The sequence below is a fragment of the Rhinolophus hipposideros genome (assembly GCF_964194185.1).
Source record: "Rhinolophus hipposideros genome assembly, chromosome: 10".
Lineage (NCBI taxonomy): Eukaryota > Metazoa > Chordata > Mammalia > Chiroptera > Rhinolophidae > Rhinolophus > Rhinolophus hipposideros.
In genome coordinates this window covers 71,701,623-71,712,177 of record NC_138056.1, presented here as the reverse complement: position 1 = coordinate 71,712,177, position 10,555 = coordinate 71,701,623, and positions in this window count along the sequence as shown.

Here is a 10,555-nt window from a genome sequence, read left to right as displayed (position 1 = left end):
GTTTTTGTTTCTTTGTTTGTCTTGTTCCTTTGTTGTTTTCAGTTTTATATCCCACACATCAGTGAAATCATATGGCTCTCGATTTTTGTCTGACTTATTTCACCTAGCATAAATTTTTTTTCACCTAGCATAATTCTTAATAATATTTTTAACAAAGGGGCTCCTTATTTTCATTTTGCACCAGGCTCCACAAATAATGGAGCTGGTACTGATTTAAATTGTACAAAATAGCTTTCTTTTTAGATCAAAATGTTCAAAACCCAGCAATTTCATATGATTCAACATAAAAGCTGATAGAGGGGCCCTGTGGAAATGGGACTCAAAAATGCTGGGAGGAAAGCATTACCTAGTTAGTACTAGAGAGTCTGTGAGAGGTCCATGAGAGGGATTCTGGGAGTGTGAATAAAACTGAAATCTGAAACCAACAATAGTTAGTAAAACCCTTGTCAAGAAAAAGCCACATTGCTGGGGAGGACACTGATGAGAACAGGAAGCACACAGGAGTAAGTGTGACCCTTCCTCTACTCCAGTCATGCAGTCTCCCTCTTATGTCCTGTTGGCAAAACTGAACAGAGAGCCATCTGGCAAAGGAAAAACTGTGGCATGTGGAGGCCCAAGCCCAACTCACAGAGAAAGGATAGAAAAGGTGGGCTTGGAGCCCAGAGACAATAGCTTAGTAATGAAATTAAGGGGAAGGAAGCTGAAAGGGCACCAAATATCTAGGACGAGTGGCTCCTACAAAATCAGAAGAGAATAAACAGAAGAGAACTACACTAACAATATAAAAACCACTCCTTACGGTGATACAAATAGAGAACATAAAAGGGTTTCTGGGAAGTTTAAAAAATATTTTTAAATTTTAAGAAATCAAGAGCGATATTTAAAAAAAAGAATGGGCATTGCTGAAAACTATCCTATTCTGGAAGATCAGACAGAAGAAATATACCACAACAGAGAGTATAAATAAGAAGTCATAGAAAGCATAAGGGAAAAGATAAGGGCCATAAAGAATACATTCAGAAAATCTTATGTAGGAAACTAGAAGCTTGGTGGTACAAAGACATACAGTATATACATTACACTCAACGAATACATAGAAGAAAAATTTCTGGAACTGAAAAACGTTGAGTTTTCAGACATATCAAATCATAGACAAAATTAGTGAAAGAGGACACATACCTATATATCTTAGTGAAATTCTTAAACTCCAAAGACAAAGGAAAAAATTTACAAGTTTCCAATCAGAGAATACTGGTTACTTACAAAGGTAAGAGAATTAGAATTGCATCAAATTTCTCATCTGCAACACCGGAAACTAGGATGTATTGAAACTTTGTAGACTTTTGGCAGGTAAACATGGAGATAGCCATTAACATCAGGAACAGAAGAGGCAAATCTTATTTCTTTGAAGTTTATGTGATTGTATATGTAACAAAATCCCAACAACTCAGCTAAATACCTGTTAGAGGGGGCATATCAAATGGAGACAGAAGACAACCTGAAATAGCTCCCAATGGCTAAAACGGACATGTGATCAACAAAATCGTGTACCACTGTATTATAACCCAAAGTCTAAAATAGATATCCATGAGTACATTTTTATATACGTAAATGATTAATTGAATGAATAAATAAACAAATAGGGAGAAGAGAACAATCTTCTTTATAGCACAATTCCAAATAAAATCTGTACTTTCTCCTCAAGGAAAGGCAGCTTAATTTCTCCTCCCTCTTGAGGGTGGACTGGATTTAGTGACTTCCTTCTAAAAAATAGAGTATGAAAAGTGGGGGTGGTAGAGTAACTTTAGAGTGGAAAAACCTGGGACACTACCTTGATCATCTGATCAAGGTCACTGCCACTACATCATATTGATAGCACGTACCTCTGGAGGATATGATTAGAAGGGTCCTGACCCTAACCTAATCACGACAAAAATCTCAGACTAATACAAATTGATGAACACTCTAGAAAATATCTAACCAGTACTTCTCAAAACAAGACAAGAACGAGAAGGAGTCACAGACCAAAGGAAACTAAGACATGGTGACTAAATGTAGTGTGTTATCTTGGATTACATCCTGGAACAGAACAGGACACTAGTGGAAAAACTAGGGAAAGCCACATAAAGTCAGTACTTTAATAATAATGTATCAGTGTTAGTTTCTTTGTTGTGACACGGTACCATGGCAAGGTAAGGTATTCACAGTAGGAGAAACCGGATATGGATGTGTGTATTTTCTATAAACCTAAGGTCATTCCAAGACAAAAAGTTTACTTTTAGAAAACCTATTAGAACTAATAAGAAATCTGTTAAGGTAGGTAGATACAAGAATAAGAATTTAAAAATCAAGAGTTATATTAACAATAAAATAAAAACCAAATACACATACAATAGTGGCAACTACTAAAATATCTAGGAAAAGTTATGAAATGTATAAAACTAGTAAGACCTGAATATACTGAGTGTGGTATATTTCTGAAAGGGAAGGTTTAATGTTTAAGAGAGATTATTAAGTCTTTTTTAATTAACATATAAAATTAATTCCAAAAGTATATTTTATATAACTGTACAAAATGATAATAAAGATCATATTTGATAATCAATATGGAATATTTGACAATAAAATTAAAAAAAAAACATATAGTCAAAGGAAACTTACCCTGCCAACTATGAAACCTTATCAGTAGTTTCTAGTAATCAAAAGAATATGACTCAGGAATAAATAGAAATAGATCAATGGAACAGGTCAGAATGTCCAGAAACAAATCTAAGTAACTTAATGGATGAAAAAATTGACATAACTACATTATTCAAACCAACAATTTTTAAATAAATAAATCAATTCAAAAACTATTTGGTGAGTGTGTACTGTTAGGTACTAGGATACAATAAAGAACAAGATAAATCTATCCTTAGGGGATATTCATTCTAGTAGGTGAGGCAGACAGCAAGCAAAATATACAAATAGATATAAGAAGTATTACCAGGCAGTACTATGAAGAAAAATAGAGCATGTTAAGAAAATGGGAGAGTAACAGAGGAGTCAGAACACCCTCTTTGAGGAAGTGATATATAACGAAGACCTGAGCAAAGGGAAAGGTTAATTCTTGCAAATATTTGAGCAAAAGGTATTTCTGAAATAGAATAAAGCAAGCACCATAACACAAAGGTGGGTGAATCTTGTCATGCTTCAAGAAAAGAAATAAGAATGGGCAAGAATCATAGACGAGGAAGCCGGGAATGTTGCCCAGAGTCAGAAAATGTCACACTTTGCTGGCTTTTACTGTGACAGAGATGGGGAGCTCCCGGGGCTGGGTGAGTGAAGAAGGTTCAACTTAGTTTGTAGAAGAATCACTATAATTGTATTATGGCAAGTAGACCATAGGAAGTCAAGAATGGAGATGCAGAGCCCATTTAGGAATCTACTGCAACATTCCAGAAGAAAAAAGAAATCATGGTGGTTTGGACTGTTAGAGATGGTGAAAAGCTGTTGGATTTTTTTTGTATTTTGAAGGCAGAACCAACTGGACTGGTTTATAGATTGGATGTGGGATTTGAGAGTTTGAGAGACAGGGTGAAATCAGGGGATTGATTGCAAAGATTTTGGACTGAGCCACTGAGTGAATGATGGTACATTTTATAAGATGGAGCACGTAGGGGTGAAATAGGGTTTTTTTGTTTGTTTTAAATTTGGAGGTAGGAGTTGGTGAGTTCAGTCAGAATCAAGATCTTAATTTAAGCATTAGATGACTTTCTAACATTCAAGACAGATGTTGAGGAAACATTAAATATGAAACTGGAATTCAGAAGCAAGGGATAAATTTGGGAGTCATTAGCTAAAGAGGAAACCAGAGGACTAAGCTTGGCAATCCTACTTTTCTTTACAGGTTGGGAGAAGTTACATTTATCAAAAGAGACTAGGAAGGAGGGGTCGGTGAGGTGGGACGAAAGCCTCTGGTATCCCTAAGGCCAAGTGAATAGAAGAAGAAAAAAAGATCAATGTGTTAAATGCAGCCAAAAAGACGGTAGAAGATAGAGACTGGGGTTCAGTCTTTGGATTTAGTGATGTTGAATGCCTTTTCCTCAAATATTTTCAGCCCAATGTGTTGATAAGACAAGGCTACATTTATTGCTTACTGGGTAAAGGAATGCACCATCTGGGTAAATTAAAAATTAGACATGTATTCCACAGCATATACAAAAATTTGGATTAAATAAATGTAAAAAATGAAACCAAAATATAGTATAATTTTTCTATTAATATTACCTTGAGGGTTGAGATGAAGAGGGTATAATAGTTCTCAAGTGAGACAGGAAACCCAGAAGCTCAAAAGGAAAATGTTGATAAGTTGAAATTTTTCATATGACAATAGACCAATGAGCAAAGCCAAAAACAAAAGCGTTAATGGGGAAAAAAATAGTTAGAAAACATATGGCAAGCAAAGAGTGAAAGCACAACTATATCAGGAAGCCCTTCATATTAGTGAAGAAGATTAAAAAAGAAAATCTAGTAAAATATCTAGCAAAGTATTAAAAATGAAAATGTGCAAAAAAGAAAATACAACTACCTCGTAAATATATGAAAATGTGTTTAATCACACTAACAGTCTTTTAATGCAAATTAAAACAATAATGACTACTTGTTATCACCATATTTGCAACAGTTAAAAAGATTGATTACACCAATGCTGGTTGAAGTTATAAGAAAATGAACTGTCTCATTTACTATTGGTATAAGTGTACTTTCTTTTTGTAAATTAAGCTGGCAGCATCTATTAAAATTAAATAGGCACATGAAATTTGGTTTAACAATTTTAATTGTAGTTATCTAACTTAGAGAAGAAAAAACATATACCTACAGCATTATCAGAAGAAAACTGGAAAATACATGTATTCATTTACATAGGAATGATAAATTACACTAAATGTAGACTGTAGAATGTTCTTTTGCAAACACACTGCACTAGTTTCATATGTAATGACCTTTGAAATGTCCATGATACATTTTTAACAGGTTTATTGATAAATAATTTGCAAACCACAAAATTCACCCATTTAAAGTGTACAGTTCAGTGGGTTTAGTATATTCAAGGGACTCATGCGACCATCACTACTAAGTCCAGAACATTTTTGTCATCCTAAAAAGAAGACTTGTACCCATCAAGAATCACTCTCCATTTTTCTAATCTTCCACTACCACTGAACCACAGGCAACTGCTTACCTACTTTCTGTCTATTATGGTACTATGACTGAATGTTTGTGTCCCCTCAAACTTTGTATTTTGAAACCTTAATGCCCAAATGGGATGGTATTAAGAGGTGGGGCCTTTGAGAAATGCTTAGGTCGTGAGGGTGGAGCCCTCATGAATGAGATTAGTGTTCTTATAAAGAACAACTGATGTTATTTTTTAAATGCTCCTCAAATTTCTTGAAACAAATGAACAAAGTGAAAACAAAGTATGCCTCAAAGTAGCTTCTAATTTAAAATCTTCAGGAAGCACTTGATTGACAGTTGAGAGGGAGAAGTATTTGGAAGTCAGTGGCTCTCTGCCATTATTCCTGGTCATTGATCTGCTACTACACAGCTTGTAGGGAAGTCCAGCCTCGAATGTGTAGTCTTCTACTCAAAGCAAAAGAAGAATGAAATTTTAAAGCAGTTTTCCACATGGCCGACAAGAGCCACTGTTATTAGCACTGTGAGAATTAGAATATTTGTGACAATTAGAAAGAAGTTCCTCTTTCTCCAGGGGCTGCAACTCCACCCGAGTACTCAGATGGGCAAGCCGGGTGCAAGCTGGATTTCAGGCCCCTTCAGCCAGCACAGCCTCCCCCACGAGAGTCAAGGGCCCTGGCCAAGTAGCCAAGAATATCAAAGTAAACTAGAGGAAGTATGAGCAAGGATGAAAAAGCAGGGTTTTTTGAGAATTACTTTGGTGTTTGGGGATTTTGTTGGGTGTCCGATGGACATGTGTCCTGTTTGGGAGACCACCTCAGGGATGCTGTGGATGCCTGGTCATGGCATTGTACGCCAGAGACTGGACATTAATGAACGCCAACTATAATTTTATGTGTATAATGTGATGGCTCGGTGTGAGGTCGGGGTGGTGGTGGATGGGGGGAGGGGGGTTCACGGTGTGAGGGATGTAAAAATAAAATAAAATAAAATAAAATAAAATAAAACTATAAAAAAAAAAAAGCAATCTGACCCCTACGAGGAAGTGGCAATGCAAAAGACACAGAAGGTCGCAGAAACAAATCTGTTTCAACCAGTTCTCATCCATCATATAGGTTGTCCTCATGAAACAGAAGAATAAAGCATGTTATCTAATGAGATCTATGATCTATTTTCAGGGAGATAGAAGATGGCAGCAATGTTATGAAACAAGAAAGAGATCAGGACAATTTCTATGATAAAACAAATACTCAGTGGAATCATGAGTAGCAGAATTAATGTTTCAAAAACAGATTAATGGAACAGAAAATAGACTCTGTAAATGTATACAAACCGCAACAACAACAAAAAAGAGACAATTCAAGTGGATGACAAAGTTATAGAAGACAGTACACAAAGAAGCAACTTAAGATTAATTGGATTTCCTAAAGGAGAATACAGAACAAATGGTAGAAATTTATCAACAGTGTAATTGAAGAAAACTTTCCAGAACTTAAAAATACTCTGAAAACTTAAAAACTTAAAATTGATTTCTAGGTTCCAGAAGAAAAATAATAAGCAGATTCTAGCATCAGAATACATTTTAGTGGCATTCTTAATCTTTAAGAAAAAGAAATTCTTCTTATCTTTGATCTAAATGAAAGAAAAACTATTGCAAAAGTGATTTTTTTTTTTTTTTTGAAAAAGGTACCTTAACATCTACATGACTAGAGGAAATAGGTTTGACATTTCTTAAGGGAGATTGTGACACAACAATGCCATAGAATAAAAATGAAATTTCTAAAAAGTAGCAGAAAAACATAGATTTGTAAAAGTCTGAGAAATTTTTACTGTATTTTTTTTTTCCAGAAAAAAAGGGGTTACAATCTAGAAAGCAATCTAGCCATTTACCTCTACTGTTTGACATTTGTTCTCACTAAGGACTCCAATCATCAAATAATTGTAAAAAACAGTTGCCGGTTTTCACTCCAAATTTTATTTGACTTTTCTATGGCATTTGACTTTTCTGTAGAATTTGAAAATATTACCCACGTCTTCCTTGAAAACATTTTTTCCTCGGCTTATATAACACTTCTTTCTACCACAGTGACTGTCAGGACCTGTGAAGTTCATCATAAATTTGATTCCCAGAGATTCTGATTCTGAAGGTCTACACTGGGCCCAGGAAGCTGATCTTTTACACAAGCAACCTAGATTCATTTGAGGCCACAGACAACTTTGAGAAATATGCTCTATTAATTATCTTCCTAATCTACTGCTTCATTCTCAGTCTCTTTCTTTTGCTCCTCTTTGACCAATCTCCTGAAAACAGGTGGTCTTGCTGTCACTGATGTCACTGTCAGTGATGTCCAAGCTCTTTCCTGACTCCCAGGTCCCTCTTTCCTTGGTGTTTTAAACACACACAAATACCTCACTGCCACCTCAAAATCAACATGTCCAAAGCCAGATTCTTATAGCCTTGAACCTACTCCCTCTTTCTATATACTCTATTTCAGATAGAAATGGCACCTGTCACCCAAACTAGAAAGCTTCCTCCATACTTACTGTGTTTCTCCAAAAATAAGATGTAACCGGAACATAAGCCCTACCATGATTTTTCAAGAGGACATCCCCTGAACATAAGCCCTCACGCGTCTTTTGGAATAAAATTTAATATAAGACCCGGTCTTATTTTCAGGGAAACACAGTAGCAGTCATCAAATGAATTATTATACACTGCTGCGCTAAGTACTACCATGAATTGTGCATATAGGGAAATATATAACATAAGGAACGTAAGACAGAGGCGCTATCAGAAACTGTTTCACAAAGGGACATTACGACTTACATGCCGGTGCTCATTTGGCGGTGGTGGAATGACCCTATGCCTGTCCCCACTCCCTTCAGCACCTCCCACCCCACTATACACACCTTCAGCCGCATGGCAGACTTTCACTGACTCAAATGTCACCTCATCAGTGATGTTTTTCACTTCTATTGTTGACACTCCCAACTTTTGGACTCTTCTTTCTTGCTCTCCTCGGCAGGTTGCTAACTTTGGTGTCTGGCTACAGCCTAGAATGGCTTTGTTTTCAATATGGTCTGGATCCACTCGTTTCATTTTGATTTTCTCTAAATCACTCCTCTTTTCTCACTTGGTGTTGCCTTGATCCTCATGAATGCTCATGGCTTTCCATTTCAAAAGCTTTAAACTTTTATGTTATGACACAAAAATGGTTAAGTAGTATAAAAATGAAATTATTTTATATTTAGACAAAGTTATTGGTAAAATATGGATCAAAGAGCTAATTTGAATGTTGTTTGGTGACATAAACAGGCTCAATCTAACCCCCACATTACTAATAAAAGAATTAATCATGTTATTTTGCTTTAGATCTCACCAGAGCTTGTCCCTTCAGTTCAACCTAGGAAAGTGGAGGTTTCAGTTGAGAAAACTGTATTAAAATAACATTGATTTTAATTTGATCTTGACCGAGATTCTTTTTATTTTAGCTAATACTGAAATACATTTCTTATTGGTTTATAAATTTTTCTTTCTTCTGAGAGAAAAAATTGAAACATTTTTGTTATTTCAATTGTATATTTCCAAACTCTGTATTTATAACTGAAAAGTCTCATTGAGTTTGACTGTTTATTGCTATTTAAGGTATGCTTTCTAATCAGTATTTCTAGGTATTCTTGGGGGGTCGAGGAAGGGGGTAAGGAGGGTGCTGAGATTTCCCAACTCTCCTTTGTTCCAAGTTCTTGTTTCTTCAACTACTGCTCCTGTGCTTGGTGTCAGTTTTCTACACCTTGTGACCCTATTGGACAGACCTTTGATCGTCTCTCTGTTAAAAAGCACACCTACTCAAGGATGTGTAGCAAACTTTGCTAAAGTTTTGGGTCAGTGGAGGGGAATTACATAACACTGCAACTCAGAAAAAAGAAAAGAAAAAAGACGTACAACTGAATCTTCTACATCCGCCTTTCTAAAACTCCTCAGTCTTTTTATTTCAGAGGCATGGGCCTGGCATATTCTCTACTTAGACTTCCTAGTGTGATATAAGGATGAATTTTCTTACCCCTTTCAAACCAGTTAATTTTTATCACCCGTTACACTTTTAACTGTGACCCCTACCTATCCAATACTCCAGTGGTTCTCAATCCTAGGAGCACAGTAGGGCTCACTGAGTTCATTAAAAATACAAGAACTGGGAACCATCTTTGCTGATTCAAGATGGGAACAGGACACAGGCACAGGTCTTCTTTAAAAGTTCTACAAGTGACTCTGTTGTGCAACCAGTATACAGCCACTGTAAAATTCCTTCTTGATTTCTGCATTTATATCCAATTTCTGTTTCTCAGCTGTGGGCACCAATCAATATCCAAAGAATGCAGGGTGCCTCAAAAGTCACTTGGGATTAGATATTAACAAAAAGTATAATCACCTTGAATAGCAAAACTAATAAAATGGACTCAATGAGAAGTCTAATACGGGTCTCTCATCCATATCCTTTGAGAAGGAGGAGTGGATTTGATTAGGCAAGGATGGGTTTTATAGATGGTTAGGAAATCAAGCAATCGTTTCTTAGAAGAGTGAACAGAATTAGCAGCAAAAAAGATTGTTAGTGAATTTATGATCATGCAAAGCCTGTTACGTCACTGTACTTTCTAGACATAACCCTTTTTTCTAAGCCTAATTTGGGCCTGAAGCAATTTGTGATTTTTGGCTTTAAAACCATGTACAGCAATCTTTCCCCAAAACCTATCCCCACAGAGACATCTCAAGTGTGTTTGCGTGAAGCTGTGAAAAGTCTGCTTTAAAACTCTGTTAGAGCTCTCCTGAGAGTTTTCATTTCTCTTTTAACAAAAATTGATGGACTCTGGCATCCTTTCATTTTCTTAGCTTCATGTAATGGTTACAGATAAAGAAAATGACATGCAACTGAATTTTGGATTTGCACATGGCTTTATCTGACTGAAGGTTACTGTTTGGGGTCTTTCTATTAACACAAAGGAAAACTTTAAACAGTAAGGAAACAATTATGTCATCTTACGACCCTGTTCTAGGAAAACAAAGCAGGGGAAAGGTTTACAAATGCTACTGCATTGAAGTAAAAAGCTTTTATTCATCAAAATAAAACATAAGACAACACAGTAGGAAATATTGGACAAAAGATAAAAACAGCGTTTCACAGAAGAAAAGTCACAAATGGACAATAAACATAAGTTGCTTAATTTTGTAAACAGGAAAATGCAAATTAAAACTACCATGCAATGTCACTTTATCTACCAGATATGCAGAAATGCTACGTATTGATAAGGATGCAGAACGACAAGAACTCAAATATACTGCGGCTGGGACTATAAATTGGTTCAACCAACCACATTACTAATCATA